Source organism: Mustela erminea, chromosome 11, assembly GCF_009829155.1.
Source record: "Mustela erminea isolate mMusErm1 chromosome 11, mMusErm1.Pri, whole genome shotgun sequence".
Taxonomy (NCBI): domain Eukaryota; kingdom Metazoa; phylum Chordata; class Mammalia; order Carnivora; family Mustelidae; genus Mustela; species Mustela erminea.
This window is the reverse complement of record NC_045624.1, coordinates 40,741,968-40,756,617: the sequence shown is the minus strand read 5'-3', so window position 1 is coordinate 40,756,617 and position 14,650 is coordinate 40,741,968. Positions and strand designations below refer to the sequence as shown.

Below are 14,650 nucleotides of genomic sequence, written 5' to 3'. Positions count from 1 at the left end.
GGAATATTCCTTGAAGTCTGCCCTAACTAGAAATACCAGAAAGATAATTCTCTGGTAACTCAGCCTAGCCAAGTTGACATATCACAAAGGCATCACACAGGGGCTAAATGGTGGGGGCACAAAAACAGTGTTTCTTTCTTTCTTTTTTTTTTTTTTAAGATTTTATTTATCTTTTTGAGAGAGAGAGAGCGAGCGCACACCAGCCGGAGGAGGGGCAGAGGAGGAAGAAGAAGTAGACTCTGTGCTGAGCAGGGAGCCAGATGCAAGGGCTCAGTCCCAGGACCCTGAGATCATGACCTGAGCTGAAGGCAGACACTTAACTGAGTGAGCCACCTATGTGCCCAAGACAGTGTTTCTAAGAACTTTAGGAATTAAGTGGGAGACTTCTGCAACAAGAAAGAGAAGGAGCTATAAGAGATATGAGCAAGGGATGATTCTAAAAGAGAACAAAAGAGTGAAACTACAGTTAGGATAACTAGGAACAAGGCCTTATTTTTGCCTAGAGAGGGACTCAGTTCTAGAAGGGGCAATTCACCATGGGCCTTTAGCCTTCCTACACATTCTTGCTGGGTATGCCCAAAATGCAAGGCACAGTCTGCTACTTACCTAAGGCCATTTCTCAGAGCTGTGTTTGCAGGTAGGCAATCTTGAGGAACGAGGTAACATCTTCCCCAGACAATGAATATGCTTGCCATCCCTTGCTATAAAAACAATAAATCCCCAATTTTAGTGTTCCTCTCCTGTAATGCAACCCATACCATGTGTGGGCACTCACCACAGGCTCTCTTTGTCACCCTCATTGGCCTTAGTGGTTCATGAGGATTGGGAACAGACCAACATAAACCAACATAAAGCTCTGGCTATTACTTTTGCTGTGAATAATAAACCCCTTTGTCTCTGACCACGAGTCTTATGTCTTCTGCCAGCATCCACAAAATAGTAACAGGCTAGTTAATTCATGTCTAAGGAGGGTAAAATCCCAGACCCTTCACAATTCTTGACACACAGATGAGGAGATACAAATTTCTAGTAACTTCTGAAAGCACTAGACTTAAAATCTAACAAAAACCATTCACAACCAAAATTTAAATAAATTCTAGACTTCTTTAAAATACAGGTTGATTGGTCTTTGTAATCAGGAAAGAAAACTAAGCCTATTCTCATCAAAGTCCCAAAGTCTGGCTTCAAATGTATTTTCTGGACAGTGGAATAGTCTAGTGAATCAGTTGTAGAATCTTAAGACCTGGGCTTTGAGCCTCATTTTCCTCAAATATAAACTGGGACACTAATGCCCGACACCTGCAGTATTGCTTCATGGGTTACATCAGAGCCGGTGCGGTAGACAGTAAGATACTGTGGATACCTCACAAATGCTGGTTCTCCTTTCTTCTCTTGCTTCCCGCTCCTATCCCATACATGGCCTTAGAACTGTTTTCTAACTTTTGCGTAGATTTTGCATATGTTTTTACTCAGGCCAGTGATATTAAGTATTGTGTGTCCTTTAGATGCCTTATAGAAGATCCAATCATTAACTAGTTGGCTTCCCTATTCCTCTCTCGAGAGTTCAGCTACTCAGAGCCCAACTTTTCCTTTTTGGTCTCTGTTTCAGTCCAAAGTCTCCTTTTACTCTGCTGCTTTCTACGTAATAAGTGCCATTTTAAAGCACTTAACATTTACAAAGAGTGCTCCCGTTTCTCATCTCAGGTGAGCATCTCCCAGCGCGCCGTGTTATATATGGCAGCTATATGATAGTCATCCACTCTGTAGACCATTAAATGGAAATGTTATGCTGTTACCCAAGGTTACACCTTACCAAGGTCATTGGTAAATGGCAGAGCTGGACTATAAACCCTAGTGTTCTGACTCTAAGTCTTGTGCTCTTCTCCTTCTTATTGGCTGCTATCACCAGTCTTTTTTCTTCCTGTTCCTATCTCGCCCACCCCTGGGTTGGTTTTTTTCTGAGGTCTTGACAGTGTTTTTGCAATGACCCTGTGTATTAGCCAGGGCTCTTTCAATTTCAAGTCCTAGAAATCCCACTTAAAAAAGATTTATTGGCTCATGTACAGAGAAGGATGGGGAGTAAGTGGTGTCAGGCACTGCTGGGTCTGAGGGCTCGGAGATGTCATTAGGGTTTTTTTCCTTCTCTCCATTTCTCAGCCCTGCCTCTTTCTGGTTTTTGGCCTCATTCACTTCCTGTTGATGTGCTTCCTTTCTGTGGTAGCAAATATGACAGGCAATAGCTCTGACATACACCTCCACTGCTTGATGTTCTAGCGGAAAGAAAATCATGGTCTTCACCTCTCCGTGTGAAACTGGCTTCATTTGGATCGTGTGCCTACTCATGTGACCAATCAATGGCCAGGTAAAGGGCTGTTGTGATTGGCTGGGCCAGTGTCACGTGTCTATTCCATCACCCGGAAGTTGGGGTTCTGGGTCTGGCAGTTCACTAGGGTCACCTGATGAGAAGGGAGGCAGCAGGACTCAGAGGGAAAGAGTAGGGGAAGGGGACATCTGAGAGCAGAGGAAAACAAAACAAAACAGAAACAAAACCGTCCCGATGGCTACCAAACCATACGTTCTAGATTATCATGAATAATTCAAATTTCAAATATTATAAAAACCGGTCTATGTTTTCCCTGAAGTTTTGCTTGAGATTCGATTCTTTGCGGTAAAGATTATCCACTAAATTTCATGTGATTTAACTTAATACCTGTGAAAACCTTTTCATAATGCTAAATTAAAACTCAGGAGCAAACGTGCTTGTCAGACCACACATCCTGATTTGGAGCTCCTAAAACGTGGTTCTGCTAAGTAAGGACAGCAGAGTTTATGGGCGGCGGGGGTGCGGTTTTGGTGTCTGTCTTTCCTCCACCTGCCCACCTACGGGACTCCATTTCTTGGCGGGGAAGCCAGCCTGCTCGAGCACTCATTGAATATATATTTAATGGTGCGACATTTACACGATGCCAAGGAGACTTTGAAATGACTAAATTTAAAATAGATTTTAATACCTAAAGCAAGAGAGAGAAAGCAGAAGGAAATGAAGCACATTCTGTGAGTTAAGAAGACACATTAGAAAAGAGCTAAAACCAAATATGCCTGCAGATTTCCAAAATAGACTTTTATTGTGTTATTTCCCATCTTTCTTCCTCTGTCTCTTCCTTCTCCTCCACCCCAGATGTATTAGGCCAATTAGTGAACAACAACAATGATGATATTAAATTACTACTATTTATGGAGCACTTACTCTGTACCAAGCACTTTACCAAGATTTTTAGATATAATATCTCATTTAATCCTCACAAGCACACAGTGAGTATGATTTCTATTAACAAGATGCGACAGGGGGCTTAGGAAGATTAAATGTCTCGTCCAAGTCCATTCAGTTGATAATACTTCTATTAGTTTCCTATTTCTATTGCAACAAATTACCACAAATTCAGTGTCTTAAAACAACACGTGTTTACTATCTTATAGTTCTGGAGGTCAGAAGTCTGTAATGGGTCTCACTGGCTAAAATCACTGTGTTAGCAAGCCTGTCTTCTTTTCTGGAGGCTCTAGGGCAGAACCCACATTCTTGCCTTTTCTAGTGTCTAGAAGCTGTGCTCATTCTTTGGCTCATGGCCTCTCTTCACCACCCAAGCCAACAAGATTTGACTGAGTCCTTCTTACACAGCCGTCTCTCTGCTTCTCCATCTTTTGCCCCAATCTACCACTTTAAAAGTGATTACCTTGGTCCCACTAGAATAATCCAGGATAATCTTACTTTAAGATCAATTGATTAGCAACCTAATGTCATCTGAATCATGAGTTCCCTTTTCTATGTAGCCAAACATATTCACAGGTTCAGGGATTTGGGACATCTCTAAAGGCCATTATCCACCTATCTACAATACTGTCTTAGTTACTCCACTCCTGATCTCCCTTGCTTCTGAGCCTTGGACTTGGCATTTGAACTCTTAGCCTCACTTGTTCCTTCGATGGTCTCTAAAGATGCTGGCTATACTCCCAGCCTCTGGCTGTTAGGCTCCTGGTACTTCAGTTAAGATGGCTCAGTCCCAGACACATGTGTACATAGTCACAGATACACACAGACTTCCTCTAGGGAAACTTTGAGCATACGGAGCTTCTCTGAATCCTCACTTAGTACACATTTGCTGAGCCCCAACTATATGTCAGAGATACAAGACAGCCCCTGCCAGCAAGATGCTTACAATCAGAGAGAAGACACACAGGTAAACCAGGGACCACAAGACCTTGTGGTAGAATGGGCGGAGTGTTGTGGGAGCAGAGGAGAGGTGTGGGGAGCATATTAGGAAAGATTCCAATGGGAGCTGACACTTGACTGAAGTCCTAAGTCATGAACAGGAATACTCAGGCAGAGAAATAAAGGGGCAGACTCTAGACAGAGGGATCTTCATGGGCATAAACGTGGAGAATAAGAGAAATGGACCATTTAGAAATGCAACTAGCCTGGTTTAGATGGAACATAAGAGCCAATTCAAGATAAGGACCACAATGGCATGAGAAGGCCATTTAACCAGTTCAGGTAAAGACTAGGGTAGAGTGATAAAGAACCCCAAAGAACAATACCCTAAATAAACTAGATTTTAATTTCCCTCTCACAGAACTATCTTGCTGACCTAGGCTGGTGAATAGCTTTGCTAGATGAGTATGTTCCAGAGTCACATTTTTCCTCTACTTCTGTACAGTCAAGGACAAGACACTGTAGTGTCTGGTTCCAGCTTCAGGGAGTAGGAAGTGAAGACGTCTGGGCCAAGCAATTTCCTCTTAAGCAAATAAGGCAGAGCTGGTTAGGAGGGTGCTATTGACCATGTGACAACATTTCAACTTTATCCTGAAAACAACAGGACATGGTTAAGGGCTGAAAGATTTCATTTCAAAAATGCAAATTCTAGCACTAAGGAAGGATAGTAGAGTGGACCAAGGCACGTCTAAGAATTAGAAGTCCATTTAAGATGCATTTAGCACGACTCCAGGGGATAAGAAAAGAGTAGATGGAATGGAATTTGCAGAAGCAGATACAGGCGAGTTTTAAAAGTGAGAATGTGGAGCTCCTGGTTGGCTCAGTGGGTTAAGCCTCTGCCTTCAGCTCAGGTCATGATCTCAGGTCCTGGGATCGAGCCCCTCATAGAGCTCTCTGCTCAGCAGGGAGCCTGCTTCCCCTTCTCTCTCCCTCTGCCTGCCTCTCTGCCTGTCAAATAAATAAATAAAATCTTTAAAAAAATAAATAAAAGTGAGAATGTATTCAATTGTTAAACTCTACAAAGATATCAAGCAAAATAAGGACTGTGTTTGGCATTAGGGGTCATTGGTCAGGAAGCTGAGAGGACTTCCAGTGTAGCAGTGACACAGAAGAAGGGGTGGAGAATTGGAAATAAGGAATAGAGAAAATTGTCCAAGATGTTTGGTGATGACAGCATATATGAGGCAGCATTTTTTTTTTTAAAAAATATAGAAGAGCCTGGAGATGGAAGGGTTGAAGATAAATGTGAGCACAAGGTAATTAATGAACAAACGTGGTTAGAAGGAGGGAAAGAACAGGATCCAGGGCCCCAGGGAAGAAATAAATTCAGGGATAGAAGATAGATCCAGAGCCATAAAAAAGCAAATTTTCCCCTTCTACTGAGACATTTAGAGAAAATGCCAGAGAAGCTGCCAGCCATCAGCATAAAGATGGAAGACAGTAAGCCAAGGGCAGTAAGGTCCATCTGTGGTCTAAGGGTTTATCTCTGCTTCAGAAACTTAAGACTAGATGCAGGACAATTTTCAGCGATTAGTAAATTTGACCACAAGGCACAGATTATGATAGGAGTTGAGTGTAAGTATTACTATGAGATGTAATGAAGTCCCTGCAGCCACAACCACAATTATCTTAACAGTCGCAAAGAGATGCACTGGAGTGTCAATTCTCTTCCTCCCATTCCTCTTCTCCCCATATCCCCAAGTGTTTCCTCAAGATTCTGCACTAACTCATCTTAATGATGGGCCCTCCTTAACTTGGTTTGTTCTCCTGCCTGTGGCACCCTTTTCTGCCTTCCTAACTCAACGAATTCCATTTTGTTATCTCAGCATTTCCCTGAGGATCTTTTAGGCAGAGACATCCTAGTTTCATTTTAGTATCTTCACTGTGTCTTTTGCATTATATCCACAGTCTGTTAGTTTCAGACTTTGCCTTCTGGTACCAAGTCGATTAATATGCGATTTTGAACATGTAAATATGCATACATACAGCAAAGTGCACCGGAGTCAAGAGAACAAAGAAGCAGTCTGTGTTGGCCTACAGGCTGCAAAACTGTGCAGCGTAATGAGCCCTGAACCTATAAAGAGAAATTGGACTTGGTTTCTGCCCACCCAGATGATGGATGTGAATTTCCCAGTGGGGTTCACTGCAGGTATTCAAACACTGATTTTCCTTCTCCTTTCACTCTCTCACAGAGTACACTTTCAAAGGGAGGAGGCATAACTATGGCATAAGTACATATTTATAAAAGGAGAGGAAGGCAGGGGAGTCTGGTGGCTTGGTGGGTGGATAAAGCATCAGATGTGACTCGATTTCTGCTCTGGTCATCATCTCAGGGTTATGAGAGGAAACCTGCATCAGGCTCCATTGAGTTTGGAGCCTGCTTGGGATTCTCTCTTCCTCTCCTTCTGCCACTTCCAGACCACTTGTGTGTGTGTGTGTGCGCGCACGCGCGCGCACGCGCGCGCACGCGCATTCTCTCTCTCTCTCTCTTTCTTAAAAAAAAAAAAGGAAAAGGAAGGGGGAGAGGAACTATAGAAAGCTAAGATGTTTGGACAATTTTTTCTATTCCTTATTACGTGAAGGAACAGAGTCATGAAAAAGCACATATCACACAAAGAAAAATAAGTAGAAACAAGTCCACCTGCAATATTCTCCAAGACCTTGTTAAGAACCATATTTAGATTTTGATAAATCACTTATACTAAAATTTTTTTTGGTCAGAGAGACCCCTGGATTAAAGTTATTTTGGTTCATGAGATCACCAAATCTAGGTTATTAGAAAATGCCAGTTTTCTTTTGTTTATTTATTGATGTAGACAGTCTGGATTTCATTCCCCAGTGTTTCTGGTAGCAAACCTGTTGTAGCATTTGAGAAACATGCTTTGGGATATGATAGTCACTACCCGCTAGCCTTGTGAATCTGGTAAGTTATGAAATCTTTCTCCCTTAATAGCCTCATTTTCATAAGGATTCAATAAGATAACCACAGAAAGTCCCTTGGCACGTAGTAAGTGCTCAGTAAGTTGTCACCATGTTGGAGGAGGTAGTCAAGAGGATGTGACTGCCCCCTTGACTGAGAGTTAGACCCAGATAATCAGAGGCTCCTTCCTCCCAATCCTGTCCTTGGATTGTGCACTCTGCCTACCATTCCCACAGTGGGAGCTCTTCCAAGGAACCCAGCATAGACCTTTATACTAATTTGACAATAACTCTGCAAAAGACAGCACCCTTGTCAGTAGGTTTTAGTCAAGCCACTCTGTGAGCTTCTGGCCAGCTGTGTATGGAAACTTTGTACCACCTAGAATACATCTGTGATTTGCTAGGTTGTAAGCAGAATAGTGGGATAAGTTGTCCAAAATGAATGATGCCCAAGAATTTCTTGCACAGAAATAGCGATGACAAGCAGGAGCCATCAGTAGAAATACTCCACCATACACAGACCCACCCTCACACAAATTTGTGAAATGCGTTACATTTAGTGTGCAGATGTGGGTATATGAAAGCATTAGAGAAGAACATGTGTTTCCTTCCATTTTGCCCCCTTATATTCAGTAGAAAAAAAGAAATACTCAATAAAATGCTAACTAATTCCCCAAGATTACCAGTGTATGGGGGGAAAGGGCTATTGGTAGCAGAGAGCACTTGCAACAATGGCAACAATGATTGAAGATCTCTTTAAAACCAAGCTGATTCTCTGATTATTGTATTTTTCTGTAATCATAGCCATACTCCAGAAGTAAGACAGTAAGCAAAGCCCTTTGCTGTTACTCTAAAATGTGCAGAAAATAACAATAACCCTGCTATTGAAATAGCAAACAATCATAAAGATTATCTTTTATAGCATGGTTAAAAGTGGGGAACATAGGAATGAATTTAAATTTCCAACAGTTGGGTAAAGGAGGGGTGACAAATTCATACAAGAGAATATTTTTCAGCTGTAAAATGATGCTCTAGAGGGATAAGTAATAACTGGGAAAGATATTAAAATGCATTGTTAAGTGAAAACAAGTTATAAAACATGTACCTTAGATTATTTTTTGCTGGGAAATACTGCCTATCATTTATTCACCTAGCTTGCTATCAATCACCCACCTACTGAAGTCTATGCAGCAAACAGCGAACACCAGTTATCTCAGCATAAAAGATTACTGGTCATTTTAAGTTTTATTTTTCTTTTTCTTATCTTTATTTCTATGGTATTATTTTCTATGTTGACTGTTTCTTGCTTTTTAGAATAAGCAAAATAAATGCTATGTACTATAATGAGAGAGAGTGCAAGAGAGAAGCAGGGTGTGCTAGGGAGTGTTTCTATGGGAGAAGAAAGAGAACATTCATTCAGAGACAGACTGGTGTTTCCAGGCCCTAAACTCTGATTCTGGCTTTCAACCTGCCTTCTACATAAAGTAATTCAAGCCCTATTTTCTGATGGATAAATAGTCCTTTTGACTCTGAGATGCCTCCCTATGGCTCATACCTATAACCTGAAAATAAGTCTACATTTAAACCCCAGAGGACCCCGCCTCCTTAAATCTATGTATGTAGTTCCAGTATAAGAAGATTTTGCTCTAACTCAGAAGCTGGATCATAGATGACATGCCAGGCTATGTCAATTTTATGTTTGGTCGGGACTATCTGTAACACATACACAAACATACATGCAGTAAACTTCCAGTTTACAGCGGAGGTAAACTAATTGCCAACTGTCATTTACTAAAGCTCTTGGCACTTTTTTTCTTGACACCCAGATCAATTTTCTCAATTATATTACCTGCCCCTGATCCCTGGCATATATTGTAGAAGCATGAGTGTAAATTTTGTATATTAAAACCTATTTTTAGGTGAAATTTCAACAATTAGAATTTTAATGTATTGGGAAGTGAACTTAATATTTATAGTTTTATTCCTTAATGTTAAAAATCATACACTTGAAATTACTTTAAAGCTGATTTTCTAAATCTTTTCATTTATCTATTTCATTTATTCACCATAATAGGGTAATGAAGTACAAAATGTAACTCATCTGGTTTGACTGAAGAGTTTAATGAAGGGATGATGCTATGGGCTGAATGGGTCCCCCTCAAATTCGTATGTCGAAACCCTGACCCTCAGGACAGAGGTACCAGGAGGCAGGATTTTGGATGTGATTAGATCATGGAAGCAAAGCACTCCTGAATGGGATTAGTGAGTTTACCGCTAAGAGAGAGCTCTCATCCCTTCCATCAGATAAGTTTAGAGCAAAAACCCAGCTCCCTTGTAAGTGGGTTCGTACCACAGAATCAGCTTACGCCTTCACCTTAGATGTCTCAGTCTCCAGAACTGTGAGAAACAAATTTCTGTTAGTTAAGCCACCCAATTTATGGTATTTTGTTAGAGCAGCCCGAGCTTACTAAGACAAATGGTTTGCTGAGATGTGGGCAGGGTTGTAGGAACCAACAATGGTGTGGAGACGTCCAGGAACTAGCAGTGTAGGAAGGGGTTATCGGCCTCAGACCTAAAGGGGCAAGAGGAGAAAGTAGTGTTTCTGGAGTCCAGGAAGGGTCGGCACCATGGAGGAGAGGCCACCCCGTGGGACCTGTGGTTGTGGACACAGCCATCCCAGAAGCAGAGTGCAGGAGAGGGGCAAGGGAAGAGGTACTTGCTGGGTCTCTCTTTCTACCTTCTACCCTCCTGTTTCCTGTAACCAGCGAACAGTCACCTGGCAAGAGCACCTGGGTGATAATGTCTACAAGAGTCAGGACAGGAGCCAGGAGAAGAGGGTGGAGAACAGAGAATGAATGGCAAAAGGGGAAAGAAAATCAGTATACTCATGCAACAACTTTTTTTTTTTTTTTAACTGATGGCTAGGTTCCAGACATTGGGCTTAGTGTATTTGATTCCCTAAACTTAATTTGGGATTGTAAGTTGATTAGTTGGGTACAATTTTGAAGGAAATCTCTGCTTTCTTGAATATTTTTTCTATTTACAGCATTTCAATAAGGACAGCACATCATGGATTAGACTACCAATGAGCTCCGCTACCTTTTGCGTCTGCTTGCTGTTCTACATAATGGTGCCATTTGAAAAGCCGTTAAGTATAGAACAGGCACGACTTCTCATAATTAAGCTCAGGAGTAAAATACACAATTCAATTTTGGAATTTTACATAAGGGAGGTTTCCAGGCTCTTTGTTGGCTTTTAAGAAAAAGGACAAATAAGGACACATAACACAGGAGATAGGAGGCAGGAACAAAAGCAAATAACTTAATGAGCTATTCAAAGGGGAATTCACAAACTGCTTCCTGAGCCTTAATGAGAAATATGGAGGCATTTGGGTGAGGAGCTCATGTTATTATTACTGGAAACGTGTTGTATAGAGAAAGGTAATGGATTCTCAAAAAAAAAAAAAAAAAGCTTCTAATGAAAGTAAAAAATTATAGAACATGCCTCTTCATTCACAGCTACAGAATCCTGGCTGTGGAGTACTGAATGAGCTTTCATTTCTCTCTTCTACCCTCTGGCAAGTTCGGAGTCCCAGTTCATTGCTTTTTAAGCACTACCCCTTCCTTTCCTTTCATAGAGGCCAAGCAGAAGAATTTGGATAGTACAAGTATATCTTATTTCACACAGTAGATTAGTTTCTTTGCTACTAGGCTAGTATTTCTGGTATAGGTTTTGAAATTCAGACCATCTACCTTCTGATTCAGGTTCTGTCACTGTGTAAACTTGGACAAGTCACATGATTTCACAGGGTCTCAATTTCCTCATCTGTAGAGATCAACTGGAAGACAGAGGGTTTACCTGCTCCGTAGGAAGTCATTAAATGCATGCGTTGTAAGGACAGTTGTATCTGTACGTATCTGTGTGTGCATTTCCCACTGGAGAATAGGGGATCAGTACCATTCACCAGATTCTCCAAGAACTTTGTGTTCCCTAAAAACAATTACACAAATCTAAACCAACAGTATGAGGCACGCCCTATTTAAACTAAGAAATTCTACAGCTTCACAAAAATCTTTGGGTTAGATGGCAATTTCCTAGCTGTCAGGTCATTTTCTTGAGATTCAGTTGATAGCGGCTCTGCCAATTTAAGTTTCTACTCTCCTCCCAGTTTTAATGATCTGTAACCAAATAAATCAGACTTTAAACAAGGAGATAAGCCATCAAATATATTAGAAATATTCACATTTAAAAGAACATTTCTACAATATAAATAAATATGCCTTATTTTATCTGTTTTTAAAATCATCATTTTAATATTTGGTTTCTCATAACATGCAAGGAACTGGAGCTTGAGATATTTAATAGAATTTCACAGTAAAAGATCTTGCAGCAGCGCTATCCAAAAGAACTTTCTGAGAAAATGGAATGTTCTATAAATGTGTACTATCTGATACAGTGGCTACTAGTCATATCTGGCCATTGAGCACTAGAAATGTGGCTAATGTGAATGAAGAATTATACTTTTGATTTAATTTTTTTAAATTTCTTTTAAAAAAATTTAACATATAATGTATTGTTTCAGGGTTGCAGGTCTGTGAATCATTAGTCTCACATAATTCACAGCACTCACCGTAGCACATATCCTCCCCAGTGTCCATGATCCAGCCACCCTATCCCTTCCCTACCCCCAGCAGACCTCAGTTTGTTTTCTGAGATTAAGAGTTTCTTATGGTTTTTTTCCCTCCCCGGTCCCATCTTGTTTCATTTTTAATTTAATTTTAATAGTCACACACAGTGAGTGACTACCATATTGGATAACACAATCTTGGAGAATGCCCCCATGTAACCCGTACGAAGAGCTAAAAATCTCAAAGCACCTCTTATCAAGCAGGATTACTCAACAGTAACAGTATCTGTTGAGGGGGACCAGATAATTCTTTGCAGGGAGCTTGTCCTGTGCTCTGGAGGGTGTTCAGCAACATCTCTGGCCTCTCCCCACTTGATGCCATCTGTACTTGATCTCCAGTTGTAACAATGTCTTCAGACATTGCCAGTTGTCATCTGGAGGTTATACTCATCCCAGGTTGAAAAGTAAGTTGTCCTTTGAGCTTTTCCTCAAAAGTACCCAGGAAGCAAGCACCTTACCAGATGGACTAATTCTGTATCAGATTCTTGAAATTATTAAGAGGTTATTCCATATATATGGATGTCCAAGATTCTCTTCTCTAGTCTTTGTACTTCTTGGCAACTCTGGAAAACTGTTTGTTGAGGAGGAAGGCAGAACTAAACAAATTAGTTGAAATGTATATTCACAGGAAGCTCAGTACACCGTGGTTAAGAGTGTGAGCTCTAGGACTAGAGACAGACTCAGTTTCTGGTTTTGTCATGAGCTAGTTGTGGGTCATTTGCAAGTCAATCTCTGTTCCTTAGTTTTTTCACTTATAAAATAGGGATGATAATAGTAACAAGAGTTGTTTTAGAATTAAATGAAATAATGCCAATAATATGCTTGGCTATTATTACTGTAAGTAATAATGACAGTCATATTCTATTTTCTTGTTGTGGTACACAACAAAACAATGCTAAAATATTAAATATTTTATCACATGACCTTCTGAATGATTTTTATAGGTATTGGTATTCCCATTTGAAAAACATGGCAGCTCCCATAATTTAAGTGGTGTGTTCAAGCACATGCTTGGTGAGTCCAGAAAGCTGGATTCAAATCCAGTTCATCCAGTTCCAGTGTTGGTGTTCTCTCTGCCATACACCAAGAATTCTGCCTGATCTCACCATCTTACATTCTGTGTCTATGAGGGATCAGTCTATGTATACCAGGTATGGAGAATTTTATAGAGTCATCAGGAATGTGTGTAAACATTTGAAGGGCCCAAGTGTGAAAGTCAGAGAAGCCTGAAACACTAAACCAGAGAGGTTCTCAGGAGCTGCTGTGAAGCTGTCCGTGCATCTAGATACAATCACCCCTGCAGGATAAACTCCTCTGCTTCTCCTCTGCCTTCCAGATAGCTTACTGATACTCTTATCAGGAGCCTGCAGGGAATGGAATTCTGGGAAATGTAGTTCCTGCTCTGCTTCTGCAATGCAGTGGAGACCTAGAAGGGGATGGTAGTGAATTCTAAGCCAACAACCAAAAATCCAGCACACAGCCAAGGGATTCATTCAGTCACCAGCAGATTATACAAGGCAGGGTGATATGTGGGAAGGACCATGGGTTCAAATTTTCCCTTTGGCAGCTATAGTTATCAGTGAATAATTCATTTCACCACTCAGCCTCTTTGCCTGTCAGGATTAAGGAAAATAATGTCCTGAATGATTCTCACAGTCTGGAATGCACTGAATACTCAGTTATTGTTGGTTCTTACCTCTCCCAGCTTTATACAGACACGTGTATGCTGACGCCTGTTTGTCCTAAGTGCTCTTACATAGTTTAAGGCAAATGTTCTTTGGGAAGAGATTACTGGTTGCCCCAATAGCCACCCTTCCTTTCTTCAATAAAGATAGAAACCCCATGATGGCCCGGATGAAGATCCTATTCCTGGCCTCTTTTGAAATTACATGTGACCATATTCTCACCGGCAGCTGTGAGGGGGAGGTACTGCTGGATCTTCCAGGTCTGGCCTTTGAAAGGAACTGGATCTACACTGTCTTCCTCTCCCTCTTTCTGCAGGCTAGGATGCCACCATGTTGATGAGAACCAACAGTGGGCTGGCAGCCATGGATCAAAGACAGCAGAGCAATAACCCAGAAGGAACTGGGCTCCTTGTCCCTCTGGGACTGCATGTCAGCCAAGACAGCTTGGGCTCGGACTCCTGTGTGAGTGAGAAATAAAATTCTGTCTTGTTGCCACCACTGAGCCTTCCTTGATGTAGCAGCTTGGCCTGTCTTCTAACTATACACTACTGAATACAGATACTCCTACATAATTCTTCAATTATTACATGAAGGCAGCTTTCTGTAAGGGTGTGAATGCTCACTTGAGACAGATTTCAAGCCAAAATAGCCAATATCTCACTTAGCCAGCTAACTTTATTTGAAAGACAGATCCTGAAGGTGGTGGGTGAACAACAGAAATGCAAAACTGGGGAGAGGCAGAGAAGCATCTGGAACCAACGCCAAGGGAGTTCAGATACCAAGCAGGGGAAGCAGGTAGCCCTTTCATACCACAAGCTGTCCTGTCCAAGATGACAGGAGGGCTGATAAAAAATGCTCTCAATGCAGAAGTCTGACATTTCTTGGCTTTCAAGAATAGTGCTAGTATTAAAAACAAACAAACTTGACAAATAGAGCAATGCTTCCCTCAGCTGAATGACGGGGTGATCATCTGTGTTTAGCAGAGCAGCACACATGCATCCAATAATCATAACTTAAATATTACAAGTGATAAAAGCATCACATTGAAATATCTGTTGTCTTCATGCTGGCCTGGCTACACAGACACAAAGA

At 41.2% G+C, this 14,650-nt stretch overlaps 1 long non-coding RNA gene across 1 annotated transcript in view; it reads left to right on the top strand.

Annotated features, from left to right (window-relative positions):
- The window catches only part of LOC116569200, a 58,253-nt gene extending 44,188 nt beyond the window's left edge, over positions 1 to 14,065 (top strand). Inside the window, exon 2 of the long non-coding RNA XR_004276905.1 lies at positions 13,875 to 14,065. This is a non-coding gene — a long non-coding RNA (uncharacterized LOC116569200). The remainder of the gene's footprint in view (positions 1 to 13,874) is intronic.
- The last annotated feature ends 585 nt before the right edge of the window (positions 14,066 to 14,650 follow it).